We start from the raw sequence: 15,473 nt of genomic DNA, 5'->3' as shown, positions 1-15,473 counted from the left end.
GATTTATCCTGCCATCATAGTCCCGGCATAGTCAGCGCTTCCTTCTTAGGCCGCAATGCCCAGCCTCGAGTAGCCCGGCCGACCCGCCGGAAACACGCCGATCTCCACCTAGTGGCAGAAAACACCTCTCAAGAGGACCACATGTGCCCTGCAAACCCAGCCACCTGAGTCTACAGCAGCGGTGACAGTTGCTGTGCTGGATTTAAAGCTACAATCCCTAATCCAGCACCCAACTCACAACATTGCCAAAGAGATGGGGAAAATTGCACATGAGCTCAGAGGGGAGATAAATCTACTAGGGGAAGGCATCGATACAAAAACAAATTTGATTAACTAGTACAGTATGTACATGTTTTAGAAGAAGACAATTCTGCCATGAAACACACAGTCTCACAACTCCAATTACAACAAGAGGATTTAGAGAATAGGGAACACCATCAAAATGTAAGGATCCGTGGGGTCCTTGAGACTGTCAGTGTGTTCATTCCTCCTGGGCCTGTTTGTCACCCTGGCCAGGGCCATCTTTAATTTTGATTGGGCCCTGGGCAAACATTTTCTTGGGGTCCCCCCTCCATTCTGAGACATACAAAAAATAGCAGGTAGACTCAAAATCAGTTTACTGCAGCAGATCACGCAATTGAGCAAGTAAAGGGGCACATTAATACACATACTACAGGAGAGGGTCAGAGACTGCAGACATACTACAGGAGACAGAGACTGCGGACATACTGCAGGAGACAATCAGAGACTGCGGACATACTGCAGGAGACAATCAGAGACTGCGGACATACGGCAGGAGACAATCAGAGACTGCGGACATACAGCAGGAGACAATCAGAGACTGCGGACATACGGCAGGAGACAATCAGAGACTGCAGACATACAGCAGGAGACAATCAGAGACTGCGGACATACTGCAGGAGACAATAAGAGACTGCGGACATACTGCAGGAGACAATCAGAGACTGCGGACATATTGCAGGAGACAATCAGAGACTGGGGACATACTGCAGGAGACAATCAGAGACTGCGGACATACTGCAGGAGACAATCAGAGACTGCGGACATACTGCAGGATACAATCAGAGACTGCGGACATACTGCAGGAGACAATCAGAGACTGCGGACATACTGCAGGAGACAATCAGAGACTGCGGACATACTGCAGGAGACAATCAGAGACTGCGGACATACTGCAGGAGACAATCAGAGACTGCGGACATACGGCAGGAGACAATCAGAGACTGCAGACATATGGCAGGAGACAATCAGAGACTGGCGACATACTGCAGGAGACAATCAGAGACTGGTGACATACTGCAGGAGACAGAGACTGGGGACATATTACAGGAGACAATCAGAGACTGCGAACATACTGCAGGAGACAATCAGAGACTGCGGACATACTGCAGGAGACAATCATAGACTGCGGACATACTGCAGGATACAATCAGAGACTGCGGACATACTGCAGGAGACAATTAAAGACTGCGGACATACTGCAGGAGACAATCAGAGACTGGCGACATACTGCAGGAGACAATCAGAGGCTGGCGACATACTGCAGGAGACAGAGACTGGGGACATATTACAGGAGACAATCAGAGACTGCGAACATACTGCAGGAGACAATCAGGTACTGCGAACATACTGCAGGAGACAATCAGAGACTGCGAACATACTGCAGGAGACAATCAGAGACTGCGGACATACTGCAGGATACAATCAGAGACTGCGGACATACTGCAGGAGACAATCAAAGACTGCGGACATACTGCAGGATACAATCAAAGACTGCGGACATACTGCAGGAGACAATAAGAGACTGCGGACATACTGCAGGAGACAATCAGAGACTGCGGACATACTGCAGGAGACAATCAGAGACTGCGGACATACTGCAGGAGACAATCAGAGACTGCGGACATACTGCAGGAGACAATAAGAGACTGCGGACATACTGCAGGAGACAATCAGAGACTGCGGACATACTGCAGGAGACAATCAGAGACTGCGGACATACTGCAGGAGACAATCAGAGACTGCGGACATACTGCAGAATACAATCAGAGACTGCGGACATACTGCAGGAGACAATCAGAGACTGCGGACATACTGCAGGATACAATCAGAGACTGCGGACATACTGCAGGAGACAATCAAAGACTGCGGACATACTGCAGGATACAATCAAAGACTGCGGATATACTGCAGGAGACAATCAGAGACTGCGGACATACTGCAGGAGACAATCAGAGACTGCGGACATACTGCAGGAGACAATCAGAGACTGCGGACATACGGCAGGAGACAATCAGAGACTGCGGACATACGGCAGGAGACAATCAGAGGCTGGCGACATACTGCAGGAGACAGAGACTGGGGACATATTACAGGAGACAATCAGAGACTGCGAACATACTGCAGGAGACAATCAGGTACTGCGAACATACTGCAGGAGACAATCAGAGACTGCGGACATACTGCAGGATACAATCAGAGACTGCGGACATACTGCAGGAGACAATTAAAGACTGCGGACATACTGCAGGATACAATCAAAGACTGCGGACATACTGCAGGAGACAATAAGAGACTGCGGACATACTGCAGGAGACAATCAGAGACTGCGGACATACTGCAGGAGACAATCAGAGACTGCGGACATACTGCAGGGGACAATAAGAGACTGCGGACATACTGCAGGAGACAATCAGAGACTGCGGACATACTGCAGGAGACAATCAGAGACTGCGGACATACTGCAGGAGACAAACAGAGACTGCAGACATACTGCAGGAGACAATCAGAGACTGCGGACATACTGCAGGATACAATCAGAGACTGCGGACATACTGCAGGAGACAATCAGAGACTGCGGACATACTGCAGGAGACAATCAGAGACTGCGGACATACTGCAGGATACAATCAGAGACTGCGGACATACTGCAGGAGACAATCAAAGACTGCGGACATACTGCAGGATACAATCAAAGACTGTGGATATACTGCAGGAGACAATCAGAGACTGCGGACATACTGCAGGAGACAATCAGAGACTGCGGACATACTGCAGGAGACAATCAGAGACTGCGGACATACAGCAGGAGACAATCAGAGACTGCAGACATATGGCAGGAGACAATCAGAGACTGGCGACATACTGCAGGAGACAATCAGAGACTGGTGACATACTGCAGGAGACAGAGACTGGGGACATATTACAGGAGACAATCAGAGACTGCGAACATACTGCAGGAGACAATCAGAGACTGTGGACATACTGCAGGAGACAATCATAGACTGCGGACATACTGCAGGATACAATGAGAGACTGCGGACATACTGCAGGAGACAATTAAAGACTGCGGACATACTGCAGGAGACAATCAGAGACTGGCGACATACTGCAGGAGACAATCAGAGGCTGGCGACATACTGCAGGAGACAGAGACTGGGGACATATTACAGGAGACAATCAGAGACTGCGAACATACTGCAGGAGACAATCAGGTACTGCGAACATACTGCAGGAGACAATCAGAGACTGCGAACATACTGCAGGAGACAATCAGAGACTGCGGACATACTGCAGGATACAATCAGAGACTGCGGACATACTGCAGGAGACAATCAAAGACTGCGGACATACTGCAGGATACAATCAAAGACTGCGGACATACTGCAGGAGACAATAAGAGACTGCGGACATACTGCAGGAGACAATCAGAGACTGCGGACATACTGCAGGAGACAATCAGAGACTGCGGACATACTGCAGGAGACAATCAGAGACTGCGGACATACTGCAGGAGACAATAAGAGACTGCGGACATACTGCAGGAGACAATCAGAGACTGCGGACATACTGCAGGAGACAATCAGAGACTGCGGACATACTGCAGGAGACAATCAGAGACTGCGGACATACTGCAGAATACAATCAGAGACTGCGGACATACTGCAGGAGACAATCAGAGACTGCGGACATACTGCAGGATACAATCAGAGACTGCGGACATACTGCAGGAGACAATCAAAGACTGCGGACATACTGCAGTATACAATCAAAGACTGTGGATATACTGCAGGAGACAATCAGAGACTGCGGACATACTGCAGGAGACAATCAGAGACTGCGGACATACTGCAGGAGACAATCAGAGACTGCGGACATACGGCAGGAGACAATCAGAGACTGCGGACATACGGCAGGAGACAATCAGAGACTGGCGACATACTGCAGGAGACAATCAGAGACTGGCGACATACTGCAGGAGACAATCAGAGACTGCGGACATACTGCAGGATACAATCAGAGACTGCGGACATACTGCAGGAGACAATCAAAGACTGCGGACATACTGCAGGATACAATAAGAGACTGCAGACATACTGCAGGAGACAATCAAAGACTGCGGACATACTGCAGGATACAATCAAAGACTGCGGATATACTGCAGGAGACAATCAGAGACTGCGGACATACTGCGGGAGACAATCAGAGACTGCGGACATACTGCGGGAGACAATCAGAGACTGCGGACATACTGCAAGAGACAATCAGAGACTGCGGACATACTGCAGGAGACAATCAGAGACTGCGGACATACTGCAGGAGACAATCAGAGACTGCGTACATGCTACAGGTGATGGTCAGAAAACTTTTAGCAACGCACAGCTTGACAGTTGAATAACACAGCTCAGGGTTTAAGCAGTCAGGCATTTTATGGGTGCAAGGACATACCTGAGCAGCCAAACACACTACATACATTTAGAGGTATGTGGGCGGGGCTTCCATTCTCTGATCTCACTACAACAGCCGGGAGCTCCACTGATGCTTTGTATGGGGGCCCCGTTACCCGTGAATTGGGGCCCCAATGAAGGTTTTGCAGAGTGCACAGAAGACACGGGAGGCTGTATTCCCGCGCTACCCAGCTGAGAGGGGGCGGGGCCGGGAGCTCCACTGACGCTCTGACCCCGCCCCCGTGCAGCCTGTATGCTCGGAACATAGCGGCTGTAGTGAGAGCCAGTGATCGGAGCCCCCTCTATACTGGCTGGGGAATACAGAGGTCCGGAGGCGGGGCCGGGAGCTCCACTGACTCTCCCACTCCGATCACTGGCTCTCACTACAGCCGCTCTGTTCCGAGCATACAGGCTGCACGGGGGCAGGGTCAGAGCGTTAGTGGAGCTCCCGGCCCCGCCCTCTCTCAGCTGGCTAGCACGGCAATACAGCCTCCCGTCCCATGTCCTCTGCGCACTCTGCAAAACCTTCATTGGGGCCCAAATTTGCGGGTAGCAGTGCGGGCCCCCCTACAAACATTGGGCCCAGGGCAGGTGCCCCGTTTGCCCTGCGCTAAAGACGGCCCTGACCCTGGCACCCCACATCCCAGACATCGATTAGCACTTTGATAGAGCTTACAGATCTCTGGCCCCCAAACCTCCCCCTGGCTCCAACCCTAGAGACATTATTGTCCACTTCCACTACTTTTAAAAGCAAGGTAGCTCCCACTGTTGCAACCCGCAATAAATCCCGCATAGACTTAAAGAAACGCTAAGATTAAAATTTTCAGCAACCTCTCCCACATCACATTGGCTCAAAGGTGCAGCCTACCACTTACTTACAGAACCATCTAGTACCCTACTGTTGGGGTTTCCCCTTCCGTCTATCTGCCTCTAAAGATGGTATCCAGTCTCGTTGAGAGACCTCTATGAAAGTGAAGCCTTCATCCACAATTTGGGACTTCCACCCAGGATGAACTGCAGTCTCCTATCCTGAACCTCAAACCATTCACGACACCAGCCAAGATCTAGAACCCAGTTCGTCGGAGATCACAGAAGGCCTCTTCAACCCCTCAGTGAGCTAACCCTTCCAGATTCCACACCTGATGTCCTACCACCTTAGTAGATCTTTCTCAATTTCATAGACATATGGCGATTAGTTTGTCTATGCCACAGACTCCAATATGGGAGTCATTTACCTCTACCTAGAGGCTCCCCCTTCAGCTTTTTTTTATGTTTTTTTGATACTTTTGGTTACGCGGGTTGCCTGCCACTGAACTTTTTTACCTGTTAACTCAGGCCGCGTACACACGGGCGGACTGTTCGCCCAAACTATGTTCGTCAAACAGTTTGACAAACAGTCCGCTCAAAATTAGCATGAGCGGACTTGACCACACACGACGAACGAACAGTCCGCTGAAAACTTGCGCGATGACGTGAACGGCACGTCCAACGGGATGAGAAATTCGGCGTCCGATACACTGCAATGCAGCCTTCGCCGTGTAAATTCTTTCTGAGCATGCGCGAGACTTAGTTTGCCGAACAAGCCTACACACGAGCAGACTGTCCGCTCAAACCAAGTTTCAGCGGACAGTCTTACGGAAATTCCGAAAAACTTTGTTTGTCAGACTGTCCGCTGAAACTGTCCGCTGAAGCCCACACACGAGCGGACTGTCCGCTGAAACACTGTTCAGCGGACAAAGTTGGACGAACAGTCCGCCCGTGTGTACGCGGCCTCAGAGTAGATGGGACCTCACCGTTGGATCTTGCAGGCAGACATGCCTTGCATTCCTGAAGATATTTTTCTCTTCAGGCCTCTAAAAAAAATGTTTTTATATGATTTTTTCAATTTTTTTGTTTTTTTTTTCAGGTCTTTTTTTTACCTCCTTTTGGTTAGCAGTGCTATTTATCTGCACCATTTCATGTTTGTTGCACAATGGATCAGTATGTGTTTGCTTAAAGTCTGTATTCCATTAGCTATATGCCTATATGATATATCATGGCTCTTAAGATCTTTTCTTGCAATGTTAAGGGCTTGAATTCCATACAAAAAAGATGGATAGCTTTGAAGGAATTCAGATCCTCCAAAGCGAATGTGATTATGATTCAGGAGGCCAATTTCAGACTTGGCGATTACTTTAAGTTTGCCTCCAAATATTTCCCTACCGCCTTCATGGCTTCCGATCCCTCTGGGAAAGCTGGAGTTGCAATTCTAATTAAATGTACCAGCCCAATAGGTGTCCTTTCTTCCTATCTGGACCCCCATGGTCGATTTGTTCTCCTGAGTTGTAGTCACCAAAACACATCATTTACCATGGCTAATATCTATGCCCGAATGTGGGATAGATTGGTTTCCTTACAAAGGTATTTGAGAAGCTATAATCCTTCTCACAACCGTTTATGGTTATAGAAGGAGACTTTAATGTTTGCATGTCCCCGACCATGGATATATATACCCTGTTTCAAAAGACCCCATGGATCCAAACTCAGAAAGTTTCTGCCTCCTTTCGTAAATTGACTAGATCTTATAACCTTTATGATACGTGAAGAGTGAAACACCCTACTCAGAAAGGATACACATTTTATCCCCCCTCACAAACTATATTCTAGACTAGACCATTTCTTTGTAACCGCCCCTCTATTATCTTATGTAGTCTCATCAGAGATAAGCCCTATCACTTGGTCAGACCATGCACCCATTAATCTGGTTATTGTTCTATCTGCTCCTTGATACGAAATCGCAAGATCCAACCCCAACTGCGATAAAAATTGACTTTTTTCAATTAAATGAAGGTTCTGTGTTGGAGACTTCCACTTTGTGGGAAGCCCATAAGGCATTTTTCGGAGGTGAATGCATCTCTGCGGGCTCTCACCTAAAACGAAACTCCACTAAGCTGAAAACTAAACTCGCCTCCCAGCTGAGAACTGCAGAGATGCACCTACTTAACTCCCCCATGGTGGAACGATTATGAGCTGTTGTCTCGATCCGTAACTGCATTACACACCCAGGTGACCCCGCCCCCTCTGACACCATGGGGAAGTCATTGGAAAGTCCCCATGCATCAGAGGGGGGCAGAGTCACCTGGGTACATCACTGTGTGGCCCCGCCCTCAGTTATATAAGAACTGTCACCTGCGAGGACGCGTCAAACGGCGGGTGCCTCTCATGGAGGCAGATCGGTGGCGGGTTTTTTTTTTCGGTCCATCGGCGGAGCTATAGAAGATGAATGGACTTTGTGGGACTTTTTTAAATAAAAGACTTGTCCCAAGTTGTGTCTTGTTTTTTTTTTAAACATTTTGACACTTTTTTGTGAAATGGTATGGGCTGGGATCTGGGGGTTCCCTTGTTAAAGGGTGCTTCCAGATTCCGATAAGCACCCCCACCCGCAGACTCCCACAACCACGGGCAAGGGTTGTGGTGATGAGGCCCTTGTCCCCATCAACATGGGGACAAGGTGCTTTGGGGGGCTACCCCAAAGCACCCTCCCCATGTTGAGGGCATGTGGCCTGGTATGGTTAAGGAGGGGGGGCTCTCTCTCATCCCCCTCTTTTCCTGTGGCCTGCCAGGTTGCGTGCTCGGATAAGGGCCTGGTATGGATTTTTTGGGCCCCAGGCCCTTTTCTTTTTAATTTTGGCATGGGGTTCCCCTTAAAATCCATACCAGACCTGAAGGGTCTGGTGTGGATTTTAAGGGGGACCCCTATGCCATTTAAAAAAAAAAAATTGGCACATACCAGACCTGAAGGGCCCCCACGCAATTTTATTTTTTAAATTTTAGTTCGAGGTTCCCCTTAATATTCATACCAGACCCAAAGGGCCTGGTAATGGACTGGGGGGATCCCATGCCATTTTTTTCAATGACTTTTATCTGTATTGCTGGGACCCGACAATTCTATAGCCGCTAGTAGTTTTAAATTACTTTTTTTCCTTTAGAAATGTCATTTTGTGCAGGGACTGTTCTAAGCATGGGAAAAATGCACCACGTTACAGGCATACTATAGACATCCCCCAGGAACGAAATTTAAAGGAATTTTTCACTTTTATTGTTTCACTTTAAGCATTAATAAAATCACTGCTCCCGAAAAAAACTTCCGCTTTTAAAACTTTTTTTGCATTGCTAGATGTCCCCTGGTGCAGGGCACTTTTTATGACAATAACTTTAACCCTTAAAATTAGCACTTTCGATTTTTCAAGTTCATGTCCCATAGACTTTAACGGTGTCGGCGTATTCAAAAAATGTTTTGCCTGCTCACATGTTCTGCTGCTTATATCTACTACAAAAACATTTTCCCCAATTTTAAGCACGTATCTACTGACCCTATTTTACTCCTTACTAAAAGGCATCCTCCCACATCAACAGTTTTTGCATGCATTTATAACTGTTATTCCTAAACCGGGTAAGGACCCCTCATTGCCAGACTACTGACCTATCACTTTATTAAATTCAGATTACAAAATATTTACTAAAATATTAGCCAACAGACTATCACCATTGTTGACGTCATTAATACACAGAGTCCAAGTAGGTTTTGTTCCGACAAAACATGCAGGGGACAACACAAGACAAATGATAGATATGATAGACCTCCCGACTAAGACTAAACATCCTGCCATTGTTTTAAGCTTAGAAAAAGCCTTCGACTGCCTCAGTTGACCATTTATGTTTGTAATCCTTTCTAGATATGGGTTCTAAGGCCCATTCATTCAGGCCTTAGAGGCTCTATACTCAAATCCATTATCCCAGATACAGCTGTTCATTTGTCACAGATGTTCCCCCTAAGCAATGGCACCAGACAGGACTGTCCTTTGTCGCCCTTGCTCTTTACTCTAAGTTTAGAACCCCTTGCCTTGGCCATCAGGTCTCATCCGGACATTTGGGGGGGTTCTGTTGGGACAGCGGGAATATACGCTATCACTTTTTGCCAATGATATTTTGTTGACTCTCACCCATCCCCATACACCTTAACTTTCCCTACATAGCACCTTGGCCTCTTTGGATCCTTATCGGGGTTTAAAATTATTCCTTCAAAAACTGAGGCTCTACCCATTAACATCCCACCGGACCAACTCACCCATCTCCAACACAACTTCAAATATCGTTGGTGCACTCACACATTTAAATACTTGGGCATCCATATCACATCCTCTTACTCCTCCCTATATCAAGCCAACTGTTCACCGAAATAACTCTTCTTTTAAATCAATGGACCTATCTCCCTATATCTCTTCTTGGAAGAATTAACTTTCTTCCAAGATTTTGATTCTTCCCAAACTACTTATTTGAGACGCTCCCAGTCTCAGTCCCAATGTTGCAATTGAAAGCTCTCCAAAGGAGTCGTCTCCACTAGAGATGGCCTTGCGGTTCGCCCGGCTGTCGGTTCGCGCCAAATTTTGCTCGTTTGCGATTCGCCAAACCGGTGGACTTCTGGCGCTGTTCGCAGCGGCCATATTTGTTTACATTGTGAAGAACTTTGACCCATGACACATCCATCATGGGGTACAGGACAGCTAATTGAGACATTTCAGCACATGGACAATTGGACATTCCCCCTACCTTATAAATAGACCTGATCTGGTGGCCATTTTACATCTTGTCTTTTGTCAGTGTAGGGAGAGGTTGCTGTGTGGAGCGGGGACAGACTGTAGTGACACAAATCGCTAGCTATTAGGTCCACACTTTTAAGGACTGGTATAGGTGTACAGTATATAGGGTTCTGGTGCACTGCTGCTGACTGCTGTGCTGGTGATTGCTGAGTGCACTGCTGACCGATTCTGCAGCTGTCTTTTGTCAGTGTAGGGACAGGACGCTGTGTGGAGCAGGGACAGTCAGTTTAATCACTAGCTATTACTATTAGGTCCACAAAGGTCATTTTAAGGACTGGTATAGGTGTACAGTATATAGGGTTGTACACGTATAATATACTTACTTTCAAATATACAAAGTATATTATGGTGCACTGCTGACTGTTGTGCTGCTGAGTGCTGCCCGATTCTGCAGCTGTCTTTTATCAGTGTAGGGACTGAGGGACAGTTTGGTGTTCTGAGCAGGGACAGTATGCAAATCACTAGCTACTAGGTCCACAAAGGTCCTTTTATAGGTGTACAATATATAGGGTTATACACGTATAATATACTTTCTTTCAAATATACAAAGTATATTATGGTTCACTGCTGACTGCTGTGCTGCTGAGTGCTGCCCGATTCTGCAGCTGTCTTTTTTCAGTGTAGGGACTGAGGGACAGTTTGGTGTTCTGAGCAGGGACAGTCTGCAAATCACTAGCTACTAGGTGTCAGAGCTGGATTAGCCCTTCCTCCTCTGGGCTGGCCGCTCAGCTGTCGGCTAATTACCAGCTCTCTTCTCCCTCCACAGTTACCAGCTGTTTCCGATGATGCTCGACTGGCCTGCCCATTTAAAGTCTTCCAGCTCATTTCTCCATTGCCTTCAAGTTCGGTCACATCACTAGGAACCATCTCCTGCTGTTGTTTTAGACTGGCTTGCTAACATCCCTCCTGGCTTCCATCCTGCTTACAGTTGCTCTCCTTGGATCCCTGATGTCTGGACTGGCTGATTACCCGATCTGGTTTATGAACTTTGGACTGGCTGACTACCCGATCTGGCTACTGGACTCTGGCTTGCTTGACTACACTTTTTCCTATTTCCCCATTCCCTATTTGGAAGAGATGGTCAGACTCGGAGCAGCTCTCCCCTCCTCCTCCTGCCCTCCACTCTTGAATGTACTTTTTAACCTTTAATCTTTCAATTGTGACAAATTGTACATCCAGTGACACGTAGACTCCTGTCTTTTGCATACTTGCAAGCGAAACATCAGCTCCCTACATCCCTTTTGTACTCATATATACAATTGAAAAAATGTTTCCTCTGTAAATCCCCCTCATTATATCTAGAGAAACCCACCAACTTTGAACTTTTATGTGCCAATGGACCATATGAAACCAAACTAATCTCATCCATATATAAAATTTTACATGAAGCCCCCCCCCCCCCCTTTAATTAATTTCTTCATAAATATGTGATGAAATGAACCCATATATTACGGCGACCTATATCTTTAATAGATTGGAGAAAAATTTGTGAGTCCTCGTCCAAAATCTCACGCTGTGTAGTGCAGAGTGAAACTGCAATTAAGATTTTGTTTTTCTGGAATAGAACCCCAGACATACTACATGCCCACAACCCTACGGCCCTAGACAATTCTGGAGATGTAATGAAACTACGGCACTCACTTCCACATCTTCTGGGAGTGTTCTTCTATTGGCCCTTTCTGGATTTGGATTCAATAGCTTTTGCAGAAGTTATTAAACCCCTCCATACCTCTAAACCCCATACACTTTGTATTAGGCCTCCCTTTTTCAGGTATCTCTAAAGCCTCAAGGAGCTAGCGTCTTTCATTCTACTAGCTGCAAAACGAGTTATACCTAGAAACTGGTTGTCCACTCGCCCCCCCCCCCCCCCCCACATTCCATCAATTTCTTTCTATAATTGCTGATATTCTTAGGATGGTACATCTGAATGCAATGATCGATGAAATTTGGGATGATTCTGAGTATTCCCTTGAAAACAATGCATCTTGAATACCTTATTCCGTTTATACCACCTGTTATGTTTCTGGTGACATTTGCGTTTCCTGATCCTCTTGGTGCTAACTATTAGCTTTGTTGTCTTTAAGACTTTTGGAGTTTTACTTTATTTTATTATTTTGTATGGTATAGTAAATATGCATACTTTATTATTTGACTATCCCGTGCTCTTGTTATGTCACACTCCCTTTTACATGTAATGTCCTTTATTTTTATATGTTGAAATGCCTTACTTTGTACCGCACTGTATAATTTCTAAAAATGTTACAAATAAACAATAAAAAAAAAAATGATGAGAAAATTGTCAAAATGAATAATATTCAGGGGCAAATATACCATTTGTGCAGACTGTGCAGACTTACAAGTGCCTTCTCGGATTCTGGGAGCCAGCTATTCTATTAGTCAGGTGAAGACTGGGACCTGCACAATGCTTCCTAGGACAATTGAGAAACGAATTTTACCAAAAAAATGCCATCTACATCAAGTCAAACTTGCTTGCCTCTTGTGTGCTATACTCATCAAATCTTCTTCTTTGCATGATTTCCACAGTATCGTTAAAATTAGAATGTGTGATTGATTTTTAATACAATATTCTAAGCCTGACGTCATCTAAGGTCACTTATTGTCATGATAAATGTACTGTATATATGTTCAAATGTTTGTCTAAATCCCCCATATCTAAGATAGTGTAGCCCAATTTTCTCATGCTATATACAGTATCTCACAAAAGTGAGTACACCCTCCCATTTTTGTAAATGTTTTATTATATCTTTTCATGTGACAACACTGAAGAAATTCACTTTGCTACAATGTAAAGTAGTGAGTATACAGCTTGTATAACAGTGTAAATTTGCTGTCCCCTCAAAATAGCTCAACACACGGCCATTAATGTCTAAACTGGCAACAAAAGTGAGTACACCCCTAAGTGAAAATGTCCAAATTGGGCCCAAAGTGTCAATATTTTGCGTGGCTACCATTATATTCCAGCACTGCCTTAACCCTTTTGGGCATGGAGTTCACCAGAGCTTCACAGGTTGCCCTTGGAGTCCTCTTCCACTCCTCCATGATGACAACATGGAGCTGGTGGATGTTGGAGACCTTGCACTCCTTCACCTTCCTTTTGAGGATGCCCCACAAATGCTCAGTAGGGTTTAGATCTGGAGACATGCTTGGCCAGTCCATCTCCTTTACCCTCAGCTTCTTTAGCAAGGCAGTGGTCACCTTGGAGGTGTGTTTGGGGTCGTTATCATGTTGGAATACTGCCCTGTTGCCCCTTTTTTTTAAGGGAGGGAATCATGTTCTGCTTCAGTATGTCACAGTACATGTTGCCATTCATGGTTACCTCAATGAACTGTAGCTCCCCAGTGCCAGCAGCACTCAAGCAACCCCAGAACGTGACACTCCCACCACCATGCATGACTGTAGGCAAGACACACTTGTCTTTGTACTCCTCACCTGGTTGCCGCCACACACGCTTGACACCATCTAAACTAAATATGTTTTTCTTGGTCTCATCAGACCACAGGACATGGTTTCAGTAATTCATGTCCTTAGTCTGCCTTTCTTCAGCAAATTGTTTGCAGGCTTTCTTGTGCATAATCTTTAGAAGAGGCTTCCTTCTGGGATGACAGCCTTGCAGACAAATTTGATGCAGTATGGTCTGAGCACTGACAGGCTGACAACCCCACCCCCCCCACCCCTTCAACTTCTGCAGCAATTCTGGCAGCACTCATATGTCTATTTCCCAAAGACAACCTCTAGATATATCGTTGAGAATGTGTACTCAACTTCTTTGGTTGACCATGGTGAGGCCTGTTCTGAGTGGAACCTGTCCTATTAAACCGCTGGCTGGTCTTGGTCACATGCTGCAGCTCAATTTTAGGGTCTTGGCAATCTTCTTATAACCTAGGCCATCTTTATGTAGAAAAAAATCTTTTTTTCAGATCCTCAGAGATTTTATTGCCATGAGGTGCCATGTTGAACTTCCAGTGACCAGTATGAGAGTGAGAGCGATAACACCAAATTTAACACACCTGCTCCCAATTCACACCTAAGACCTTGTAACAGGTCACATGACACGGGGAGGGAAAATGGCTAATTGGGCCCAATTTTGACATTTTCACTTAGGGGTGTACTCACCTTTGTTGCCAGCAGTTTAGACATTAATGGCTGTGTGTTGAGTTATTTTGAGGGGACAGCAAATTGACACTTTTGATCAAGCTGTACACTCACTACTTTACATGGTAGCAATCTGTAATTTCTTTAGTGTTGTCACATTAAAAGATATAATAAAATATTTACACAAATGGGAGGGGTGTACTCCTTATTGTGAGATATTGTATACATCCTTCCACATAGCAACACACAACAATTCCTCAAGAAAGAAGTGAATCACTGTACTCCGGGCTACAGCAACTTTTCTTATTTATTAAATGGTAGCAGGGGGTCCTCTATGACATGTTTTGTGCTTTTAGCTTTTAGAAAAAAAGCACTTACCAGCACAAAACATGACAGAGGTGACCCCCTGTTACTATTCAATAAATAGGAAAGGCTTGGAGTGTGGTAGTTTATTTCCCATTTTGACCGATTTGCCAGAGTGCATTGAGCCAGATGAACATTAGAAAATTTTGCGATAGACCCTGTGATGAACCGCTCACCTTGAGTGGTATACATATATTTTTTTTGGTAATACAAGAATTTCTATTGGGCAAAATGTAATTGTTTAAATAGCTGTAATAATAAAGCAACAAAATAGGTAATAAATATTATTTACAAATGTGATTATTTTGCTTCTCTCCTTGGAATATTACATTTGTCAGCAAGGTGGATTTGGGCTGGAAGTAAAACAAACACCATTAACACCTTTCTCTTCCCCAGCCTGCCGTGTTCCAGTAGGTAAAGCTGCATTAATAATCTGCCTGTCAAAGTCTCTAAATATACGTTCTTTTCTTTTGTATTTTGTCATTTATTACTGACATGTGTTGGTTATTTGCTAGCGTTGGCTACATTGAGTTATGCAGAATTTTTCTTTTTTTTTAAATGCTGAAATCCCTAATTGTTTTAGTACATTCTGGCGACAAGTGGGATGAAA

Source organism: Lithobates pipiens, unplaced genomic scaffold (assembly GCF_037356315.1).
Source record: "Lithobates pipiens isolate NorthernLeopardFrog02 unplaced genomic scaffold, aLitPip1_a1.2 Scaffold_30, whole genome shotgun sequence".
Taxonomy (NCBI): domain Eukaryota; kingdom Metazoa; phylum Chordata; class Amphibia; order Anura; family Ranidae; genus Lithobates; species Lithobates pipiens.
This window is presented reverse-complemented; position numbering follows the sequence as displayed.